We start from the raw sequence: 11,416 nt of genomic DNA, 5'->3' as shown, positions 1-11,416 counted from the left end.
CAGTGGCATCTAGTACGGTCATAACGTTGTGCAACCATCACCACTCTCTAGTTCCAGAACTTTTTCATCACCCGAAAAGGAACTTGTACCCATTAGCAGTCACTCCCCAGTCTCACCTCCTCCACTCCTGGCAACCACTAATCTGCTTTTTGTCTCTATGGGTTTGCTTCTTCTGGGTATTTCATGTAAAAGGAATCATACAACGTGTGGCCTTGTGTGTCTGGCTTCTCTCGCTTAGTATAACAGTCTCAAGGTTCATCCATATTGTAGCACATGTCAGGACTTCATTCCTTTTATGGGTGGATGATATTCCATTGTATGGAGAGACCCCGTTTGGTTTACCCATTCGTCAGTTGATAGACATTTAGATTATTCCCACCTTTCACATATTGTGAATAGTGTTACTATAAACATTTGTGTGTAAGTTTTTGTTTGAACCTGTGTTTTCAGTTCCTTTGGGTACATGTCTAACGGTGGAATTGCTAGGTCATATGACAATTGTATATTTCCCTTCATAAAGGACTGCTAACCTGTTTTCCATAGAGGCAATGCCATTTTGCATTCCTATCAGCCATGTATAAAGGTTCCAATTTCTCCACATTTTCGCCCTCACTTGTTATTTTTCTGTATGTTTATTACCATCTTGGTGGCTGCAAAGTGATATCTCACTGTGGTTTTGATTTGCATTTTCCTAACAACTAAGGATGTGGAGCATCTTTTCATGTGCTTATTGGCCATTTGTATATCTGCTTTGGGGGAATGACTATTCAAGGCCTTTGCTTATTTTTAAATTGACTTGCTTTTGGTTTTGTGTTGTTGAGTGATAAGAGTTCTTGAAATAGTCTGAATATGAGACACCTGGCCAATATGCGATTTGCAAGTATTTTCTCCCATTCTGTGGGTTGTCTATTTGCCCTCTTGACTGTCCTGTTTTTAAAGAGAAGATACCACACAAAGCATGTGGATGTTTTGGAGAAAGGAGTACCGAATAGGACAGCAACAGCCTTAAGTTCTGACCTAGGGGAAGTCTCCTTGCCATCATTTTTTCTTTCTCTCTCAGCCTCTAGTAGGTAAACTTCATCCCAAAGTCTCCCCGAAATAATTACAAGCCACAATAAGTTGTATAAAGATTCCATGTGCCAAATGTGGTGCTGGATGCCTTAACTGCATCTGCCTCCATCCTTGTAGCCAGTCTGCAACGTGACGGTTATTAATCCCATTTCACAGATGAGGAAAGCAAGGTGCAGATATGTTCATGAATGAATGAAGGTCTCCATGGCTCACAAGCAGCAGAGACAGGATCCAAATCCAGGTCTGCCACATCTCTTCTTACTTAGCCACATGTTTGTTAAATTTTGTTCTCGGACACTCTGGGGCCTCCACGTGGGTGCCTCTGGGGCCTACCTGGCTAGAGGAAGGAGGATCAGTAGCAGGTTTGGGTCCCCGGGGCCAGCACCCACTCCTAACAGAGCAACTCTGCTTTCATCTTTTTTATAATTTGGGGCTCAGGTATAGGACTTAAAAAAATAAAAAAGCTTCCAGTACTTTAAAAAAATGTTTGAAAACCACTGTTAAGTCATGCTGCTTCATGGAAGAAAATCCCAAAGTTCTTATAATTTCTTGTAATATAGAAGTTTGAAGAAAAGTCAGTTCTAAATGGGGAGCTGTTGTGCACTGGGTATAAAGTTTCAGTTTGCTAAGTGAGTAAGTTCTAGAAATCTGCTGTATCATGCAGTGCCTATAGTTAACAATACCATATTGTGCACTTAGACAGTAGATCCCATGATAAGTGTTTTTACCACAAAACAAAAACAAAAACAACCACCAAAAAAAGCCTAGGGGACACAAGAAAACTTAGGGGGGCATTGGATAAGTCTACTACCTTGACTGCAGCAATTGTGTCACAAATGCTTGTGTGTGTTCAAAGTCATCCAACTGTATACATTAAATACGTGCAGTTTGTTGTATATCGATTATACCTCAATTAAGCTATTTTATTTATTTGCGAAAAAGAGCAAGCAGGAGTGGGAGGGAGGGGGGAATGTGGGGAGGGGCAGACTCCCCGCTGAGCAGGGAGCCCTACATGGGGCTCCATCCCGGGACCCTGAGATCATGACCTGAGCCAAAGGCAGACCCTTAACTGACTGAGCCACCCAGGCGCCCCTCGATTAAGCGATTGTCTAAAAGGAAACCAGTTCTTAGCTTCATTGATAGAAACCTGTTGTGACATATTTGTACCCCCCCACCCAACACACTCACAGGTGCTCCCTCTGTCATGCTATTCCTGCACATTCCACTCCCGGTGGGCGATGCCAGCTCTGGAGGGAGTTGCCTCTGAACTCCCACTCACCAAAAAAAAAAAAAAAAAAAAAGAAAGAAAGAAAAAAGAAAAGAAAGAAAAGAAAAAAAGAAAAGAAAAAAGAAGAAGTAAAAAGAAAAAAGTAGCTTTTGCCAGGGACCGCACCCACACTACTTCCTGGCAACCAAGACTGTCACTGATCATCAGTCAGGTATGCAGCCGGCTCAGCTTTGATAGCATTCTCGCAGCCAAACAGCTTCAGAGACTCTCCAAACCGAGACACCTATCTTATTCTTTTATTTTTCAATCAGCAAAATGTGTTACCACCAACCCTCCAGGGAGTCCTTCGCACTTCATCATTCCTCGTCACGATGGCGGTATTCAGGAAGAGAGCCGTTGTGCCCAAAACACACGGATCTGAGGCCAAATCTGAAGTCAAGTGGCTTGCAGGTGACTGCCCTCCCAGTCTGACAACTGGCTTGGAGGGAGAGGTAACTGTGTGACCCAGGGAGGTGGTCCTGAGGCTGCCCGTTCCCACTTAACACGTCTGATCCTCTAGAGGGCGCTGCTCTGGGCCTGGAAATACCCCGTGCAGGGAAGGTAGGTTTGGGCTCCACCTCTGCATTTCCCTTCTTGGGAGACTCCAAGAGTTGCCCCAAATTAGAGTCGGCATCGGAGTCTCATGGCTCCGTGAAGACACAAACCTGCAGAGAGAGTGAGGGGCCTTGTCGTGGCTGCGCGGGGACGTGGGTTTGTGGAGCTTCTTAGCACTGCATGCATCTTGGGTTTCTGAACATGTACTCTGCGTGCCAGTGAATTGTCGCCAAGTACCTGCTCAATCACGGTTCTGGTGTGAAATCACATGAAGAGGTTTAATGCTATTTACTCCTTTGGTCAGAGGTGAGGAAAGGGGTAAGGGGAAAATTCCTGCACTCCAGAGAAATTGAGATCCCAAAGTGGAACACCGTTTTATCCTCCACTTGGGGCTTTTCCCCAATTTACACATTATACAGGACACCTTGTTCCCTTCTGTTCTCAAAAGTTACTCACCTGAGTATTTATTATCAAACTCCTATAGGGTGAATGGTGCTTCCCGGCCCCCTTCATCACTGACCATGAGCGTTTGGGCCCAAAGGACCTGCGGACAGAAACTGTGGAGCAGGCAGGTGTCAGCAGGATGTGTCTTCCAAAACGGCAAAAAGCCTTCCTCACCTTCAGACCTCCCCTGATGACTTGTCCGGGTACCACTCCCCTTCTCTAATCTAACCAAAACTTTTCTAAACTTAAAACCACTGAAATCACTCACAGGTCACACCCATCAATGTGGCGCCATTGCTGCCAGAAGGACCCTGGCAGAGTACACAAAGGGTCGCAGACTCAGCTGCAGGGTGACCGCTTCTTGGGCTCCTCAGCCCACAAGCTCTAAGGAGATACAGATTAGAGCAAGGCCAGGTTTGTCCTACTACTTGCTGCTTTGGTGCGCACACCCACGCTGGGCTGTGCCCGACCCACCTGTTCAGGTAATCGGCAGGGCCTCGAGGCTCCAGCCACGGGAATAGGCAGTGAGTCATCCCTGAAACACCACATGCCCTGAAGTCGAGAAGGCGCGCCTCTCCCGCCATCTTGGCTCCTTTCAAAGCCTTGGAGTTCACGTCTCATTTATTGTCTTCTTTACCGTCAGGAAAAGTTCTTTCTATGCCCCGAGAAAGAATATAGCGAAGAGCAGTCTGTTAGAGCCTGGACTGCCTTGCTTCCCAGTGTCCCAGAGATTTATTTATACGATGTGGTGTCTAGTTTTTTTGTAGCAAAGATTTCCATCTGTGAGTGACAGGATAGAAAGGAAAGGCAGCCCCCCCCCCGGAACCTCACCCCTCTCCCCCCACACCCTGCAAGCTGATGGGGAAGTCATTGTTGTGCCATTTGGTCAAGTGCAATAGCTATCTTTAGACTCTCTATTTACCAGAGATGAGATTAGTTGCTATGCTTTTGGGAAACGGAAAACCACTGTGCAGGCGTACAGGAGAGGGGCGCTGAGACTTGGTGGGGAGCATGGTATCCCCAGAAGGAAGGCGGTACCGTGAGGTGCTGACGTAAACCCTCCAGAACACGGTGTGGCCTTGCTGTTTAGATCTTCCTATTAACCCGAACCAGCCAATCTTAGGGATCCTGGGTCAGAAAAGCCATGGATTTGATGCAGAATGATCTCCGGAATATTCTCTCGGGACTGACAAGATTTCAATGAGCAAGAAATAGGAGATTTATGCTTGAGAATATGTCCTCTATGAAATGCAAAAATAACAGGGCATCTGGGTGGCTCCATTGATTCAGCATCTGCTTTTGGCTCAGGTCATGATCCCAGGGTCCTGGGATGAAGCCCTGCACTGGGCTCTCTTTTCAGTGGGCAGCCTGCTTCTCCCTCTCCCTCTCCCTCTCCCTCTCCCCCTCCCCACCGCTCATTTTCCCTCTCTCTAGAGACACAGCGAGAGAGACGGAGCACAGGCAGGGGAGTGGAGAGGGAGAAGCAGGCTTCCCGCCGAGCAGGGAGCCCGATGCGGGGCTCGATCCCAGGACCCTGGGATCATGACCTGAGCTGAAGGCAGATGCTTAACGACTGAGCCACCCAGGCGCCCCATAAGTAAATAAAATCTTAAAAAAAAAAGAAATGAAAAAAAACAAGAAGCCCTCCTTGCCCTGAAACAACATAGATTGTAGGCAGCATTTCAAAGTAATCACAGGACACAGTAGAACACAATGGGTTAGAGATACAAAATATGGTTAGTACAAACATGCTTTTTTTTAAAAGTGTAGCTTGCCAAATTAATTTCTATAAGCAACAAAGAAAGAAATTGGATTTTCTGATTAATTACGCTTACTGATTTTTCAAGGTCATGCATCAAAACAAAGAAAATGGTGAAGGTTTAAAATTGTAATAAGACTTCATGAAGAACTTGTATTTGAAATAATGTTTTATTTCTCTTTTGACAAAACCTATCATTCTTTTAATCAATGATTAGATAAGCTCCTACTTTCAGAATAGTGCCCTGTGTTCATGCTGGGATACAGACAGTTCTGGACGGGTTTAGGATTTGAGGAGCAGGCTCACCTATTTAGGGTCTATTTGCTGGAGCTTAAGAAGTTTCTAGGAAGTAGGAGTGCCTGGGTAACTCAGTCGGTTAAGCGTCTGACTCTCAGGGTTGTGAGATCAAGCCTGTGGAGGCCCGCATTGGCTCTGCACTGAGCATGGAGTCGGCTTAAGGTTCTCTCTCTTTCCTTCCTCCCTGCGTATGCTCACACTCCCTGTCAAAAAAAAAAAAAAAGAATAAAATAAAGAGGTTTCTAGGAAATAAATTATCCATCTTCTTTTACCCTCCCAGTTATATAACTCACCTGTGGCAAATAGCAAAATGTATAGTTGGAGGTCATATGATGCTTGTGTGTGTGTGTGTGTGTGTGTGTGTGTGTGTGTGTTAATGTCTTAGTAACAATTTTACCTTGGAACCAAAATTCACACCTGATCTAAGTCTCATTGTTAACCATGAACCAAGACATCCAATTTAAAAACAATTGTTTTTCTTGGGGAGGGAAAATGGCACAGTTGTTAATGAGGCAGGGATTCAAAAATAACTCTTTGGAGGTATAAGACTGAAAAGGTGTAATTTCTAAAGGATTGCTTAGTTTATTGAAAATAGATACATTCAAGACAAGTCAGAGAAAAGGAAAACCCATTCCAACAATTTCGCTTCATATATAAATACTTGGGGTTATGTTTATACACAACTACACCCCTGCCCACAACCCCACACCTCCTCTGACAAAGGTCATGCTTCTGAGCAGTGGTCACCCTATAATAAAGCTGAGATGGTTTTACCCAATACTACAGTGTCCCTCTAGTCCCACTCCACCTTATTAGACAACATAGATACATAAATCTCTGTCACTGCAGAAGGTTCTGTTGAATAGTGCTGAGGTAGAGGATATTTCCTGCAATTACCTAGAACTAACATCTTTTAAAACAGTACCCTAGTCATCACCAGTTGGTCAAGCAAACATGTGATGGGCCTGCCATCTCAGTGAACACACACAGTATGCTGGTTCAGCAAAACCACAGTGAACACTTTTGTTTCCAGAGTTCACATTTCCTGACGCATCAGGCTTCTGGAGCTGTGCCCTCATGCTTCCTAGATCCCACAAACTTATAAACAGTGTTGGCATTCAGTGGAAAATGAGGACATGGCATAAGAAACATTGAACCTGACAGCTAGAAAAGATGATCTGACCCCTTTTAAATTGTGTCCAAAGGGCATGAGGTCACCTTAATTTTGTTCCCACGTGTAGACTTTCCCTTGATGCACAATGCAGCAGACAGGACAGCTGGATTTAACTGAGTTAGAGCTGAGGGAGGACATGCTGCAGGAAAATTACCTTCGGAATGTGTGGGTTTATGTCAATCACATCCCTACCCCAAGCAACAGATGGGTGGAACAATGGGGCTTCTCCTCTTACAAAGGTGGCCAAGAGTCGTGGAGAAGACACCCCTTTGGCAACAACCCTCTTCCTCCAGGGCAAAGGCAAGTTAGAAACTACCTGTCGATTTGATGATTCATTGCTGAAAGATCTAATTGTGAGCACAGGGATTTATTTGTTTTATAACATGTTAGTAAACACGTGCTATGGTCTCTTACTCTTGAGTCATTCAGAGTCTAGTGGGGGAGTTTAGTATGTTCACTGATTCTTAAAGTATAATGTAACAAATGATTATTTGTGAAGTCAGTGATGATGATGATGATGATGATGATGATGAACATTTATTGGGAACTGTTCAAGTGGCAAGTGCTTTTCTCAGTGCTTTCCATGAAGAAGTACAAAATAATACTTTGGGAATATAGATGCTGGAAGGATCCCCAGGTGAAAATATAACACACCATTTCTCAAAATTTCTGGGAAATTTAGTATACAAACAAAGCAAAACTTTCATAAGTTATTTAGGAGGATAGAATAGTAGAGCAATTTAGATAATGGCTTTTATTTTTTTCAAGTAACCTTTTTATTTTGGAATTATTTTACATTTATGGAATAGTTGCAAAGAAAGTATGTGGAGCCCCCAGATGATAGTGGGTTTCTGATTCAGACAGCAATGACTTTAAGGCCCAGTTCTTTATTTGTTATTGTGGCCTTAGACAAATTATTTAACCACCCATATACTTAGATGGGGCTTCTTGAATTATAAAATGGCACAATAATACTTGCTTTAGAAGTCTGGGAAAGAAAAAATGATATAAGACGTGGGAAGTGCTTTGTACATGCTTGGGCCTTTGATGTGCTTAATAAACATTAGCACTTACTATTATTTATATGGATGATATATTTGTCTCAAAAAATTAATGAAAACCATAGATTACAATAATTTTAAATGGCCAGTGTCTAGCAATTATAGTTTTAGCTCTTCAAAGGATAAATTCCATTTCCTTCCTTATCTTTCTCCTTTTCTTAGGCAGTTGAAGGAGCTCTTAGCTCTAACCTCCACCCAGGCTCAGTCCACACCAGGCCAAGTGGACCCATCATCTGCTTATCCCATGCTGTCAGCAAGCTCTTCCCACCTAAAGAAATGGAAGGAAGATGGAGTGGATATAACCATTGCCTTAGTAGTTTAGACTGAATAAAAGATGGCCAAGAATCAACAGACATCTATATCTCACAGTTCTGGAGCTGAAGTCCAAGCTCAAGGTGCCAGCAGTTCCAGTGTCTGGTGAGAGCTCGTTTCCTGGTTTGCAAAAGATGACCCTCTCATTGTCTCTTCACATAGCAGAGAGCAGCGACAGGAAACAAACTCTCTCCAGTCTCTTCTTTATAAGAGCTCCAATCCCATCATGAGGGCTCTATCCTCATGACCTAATTACTTTTTAAAGGCTCCCATCTCCAGATACCATCACCTTGGGGGCTGGGGTTTCAATATGTGAATTTTTACATTGAGTCCTTGGCACCCATCCAGGATGAGAGGCTGGAACATTCTTTTGTGGTCTGTTCAAGGGGAGCTCACTGAGGGGGCTCACAGAGCACCATCTCGGGAACTCTGGGCATGGATACAGGACTCCCTTTTCTGTGGGGCTGGGCAATGATCCATAACTCAGCTTCCCAGTGTCACCCTGCTGAGCTGGGAATGAGGTGGAAGGACAGAGAAACTAGAAGGCCAAGCAGTGTCTTCTCTTTTCCTCCCTGTCCGTGAACTCTGAGGTGCTGAGGGCCATTTCTCTACCTCACAGACACCGAGAACTCTCAGGACTCCCCCCAGGCCTCTGTGTGGTCCGTTAAGATCATGCATGTTTACCTTCATCATTAACCAACAGTTACTCCTACTATCTCATTTCTTTAGAAGGAAATACTTCTATCTAGGTAATATTTGGGCTATGCATTCAAAATCAGTTTTCTCAAGCTTCAAAATTTCATAAATGGTCAGGCATACTTGAATTGTTTCCATATTTCTCTCTGCTACCAGAAGACATTTCTAGTGCAGGGGCCATGCTAATCTCTGTATCATTCCAGTTTTAGTATATGTGCTGCAGAAGGGAGCACTAGAAGACATTTCTAATGATCACTTAGCACTCCCCTTGATTAAAACAAAGACATCAGCTCAACACTGTTTGCTTTTCCTCCTACCCTTCCTTGCCCACATGAACCTATCCCCCACCCCCAGCACATGCTCTCTCTCTCTCTTTCTTTCTTTCTCAAAGAGAAAGATAGTGATAATTCACCAACATTGGACTTTAGGTCAATTTCAGTTGCTCTTTTTCAATTCCTAACAAACTTAGCAAGGGCATTGGGAAATTACGGGTCATTACAGTCTGAATGGAAATCCCCAAGTCAAGGGTAATAACTTCTTCAGTTTAAAAGCTAATGTTGCCTTTAAGACAATTCTGAAATACATTTGAAAGTTGTTCCCATCAGTGTTTTCTTGGAAAGAAGTTAGGCTGCTTGCAGTGGAGAACATGTTGATAGATTAGGCACCTCTACCATGCCATTCACCAAAGATACACAGCAAAAGTTGCTACTGCAGACCTACTTCCTAGTGGTGAGGTACTTCTGGTCCAGATGGCCATTCTGATCAGGTGGTGACTGTGAGGACCGATATTTTCCAAGTACTTTCTATGATAAGACCTAATGCTTGAGTACTTACTACATTATAGGTTCTATCCTTAGCACTTCACATGTACTGTTTCATTCACCCTGCATGGCAACACTATGAATTGTGCACTATTATTATCCCCACTTTATAGTTGAAGAAACTGAGACACAGAAAGTTTCATTAACTTGCTCACAGGCACACAGGTGGGAAGAAGTGAAACCAGAATTTGAAGTAGGGCACACTGACCTGGGAACTCACACTCTTGACCACTGTGTGAAAATATGCCTCACTTTGCTTTGGGGGTCACACTTCTTTAGAAGCCAACATTGAGCTGCAGGCTGGCAGTCTCACCAAAACAACAGTAATTTGAGAGCCATCGAAATCATCCAACAGCTTGCAGACATTTCCTCTGTCACCCTCTTTCTTATAACATCCCCACAATGATATCACTGATGGCAGACAACAGAACAACAGCAGTGCCAGGACTGGGGGCTGGATTTTTCTACTTGGCCCTTGATCCCAGGGCTTCTAGACCCAGTACATTCTCTCTGAGCTCCTGAGCCAGTCTTCACCTTCAAAGTTACAACCAGATTGATAGAACCAGAGATGTTCATACTAATGCCACAAAAGAGCCAAAAAACTATGTAAAAACTCTTTTCATGTTACTACTATGGTGGGGGAGGATGTCACCAGGCCTTCTGTGAAGTAATCATTGTTTCCAAAAACAGGGGAAAAAAGTCAGTTTCCCAGCACTTCAAGTAAATTCACTGGCAAGGAGGCTTCATGGTTTGAGGACAGCCTTGAAGACAGGTGGCTGTGCTTCATTTATTCCTTATTAGGACTTCACCAAATCCTTTTAACTAGAGTCCCTCTGACTTGTGGAAGGTGGACAAAGAAGGGGAATAGGCAGACTATTGTGGACAAAAGCTCTTACCTCTTTCAAGACAAGGATACAAAGGGTTGGTGCCAGAGTTGAGGTCCAGAAGGAGACATTTCCTCCAATCAGGTGAGAACCCAGCTGTACTTCTATCTCCAGGAGCTCACAAGTCTATAAAACATTCTTATCCTGAGCAGGCCATGTTTCAAAGAAATCTACCTTTGTTGAAGGTAAGAGAGAGAGGCTAATTTTATTCTGTATTGGCGTGTGATTGTTTTGGACTCCAAGACATACTGGATTCACTTTTAGTAGCCCCAAATGCCACAAATGTTCTGGAGGAGGATGGTGGCAATTGCTTAATGATCATAGACCTCCACCAACCAGATAATGTGAAGCAATTCGAGCTGAATAATTAATACGTAATAATTCAGACTTGCTTGTCATGCAGAAAATGCCAAGGAGGCCAACAGATTTGACCTTAAACTTCAGCTATTTGGTAAACAAGTATTCTGTGAGGTTTCATTTAATTTTCATACAGTTTGAGGATGGCATTTCTCTTCAGAGGGCAGCTGAGTAAATGATTAGCCAAAACAACTCCTTTTGGCCAAATGAGTCTACTCTGCAATAAACAATCTGTCAGGTTTTCTTTTTCATTTTTTAAAGTTAAGGGGATTTTTTTTAAAGCATAGCAACCTTTTCCTCACTTTTATGAAACACTGCCCTATGTTTCCAGGCAGAAAAGCAAAAACTTTCAAAAGGTCATGTGATGTCATCTCAGCAATGTAGAAATAAGAAGAAAACCAACTAACAAGCAAAAAGGATGTATCTGATAACGATCTTTGGCAGCATGTCTTAAAGCAGAAAATACAAATATGCATACATATATATGTAATGCTAAGAGGATTTCACCTTGAAACTTCATAGCTGTAATTTCATAATAAAGACCACTTGTTTGTTTGGGCCAAATTAACCTTTGAGCTGGGTTATACAAGAAATCAAATCCTGGAGGCATTGTCAGTATCCTCCCTGAGTACAAGTTTGAGCAGATGTAGTAGGAAGCAAATCAAGCCTTTTCCTTGTCCCAGGCCAGATGAGTTAGGGCACACAACCACAGACTGGG

General features: G+C 43.3%; 1 long non-coding RNA gene and 1 other non-coding gene across 3 annotated transcripts; both read right to left on the bottom strand.

Moving 5' to 3' along the window:
- Nucleotides 1-2,579: 2,579 nt before the first annotated feature.
- On the bottom strand, nt 2,580-10,949 carry LOC112838382 (uncharacterized). Of its 2 annotated transcripts, none has more exons than XR_003211967.2 (6): nt 10,354-10,949; nt 5,403-5,596; nt 4,260-4,523; nt 3,812-3,992; nt 3,350-3,450; nt 2,580-3,003 (listed from the first exon to the last, which is right to left on the bottom strand). It is a non-coding gene; the product is annotated as an uncharacterized lncRNA (long non-coding RNA). The 2 variants fall into 2 exon arrangements; XR_012373822.1 differs by having other exon boundaries at nt 4,376-4,523.
- Nucleotides 8,764-8,869, bottom strand: LOC112838428 (U6 spliceosomal RNA). The gene has a single exon (XR_003211986.1). It is a non-coding gene; the product is annotated as a U6 spliceosomal RNA (small nuclear RNA).
- Nucleotides 10,950-11,416: the final 467 nt, after the last annotated feature.

The sequence above is a fragment of the Callorhinus ursinus genome, unplaced genomic scaffold (genome assembly GCF_003265705.2).
Source record: "Callorhinus ursinus isolate GAN/ISIS: 27379988/994484 unplaced genomic scaffold, GSC_fseal_2.0 scaffold26, whole genome shotgun sequence".
In the NCBI taxonomy this organism is placed as follows: domain Eukaryota; kingdom Metazoa; phylum Chordata; class Mammalia; order Carnivora; family Otariidae; genus Callorhinus; species Callorhinus ursinus.
Note: the sequence above shows the minus strand (reverse complement) of the source record. Positions and strands in the feature narration are given on the sequence as shown.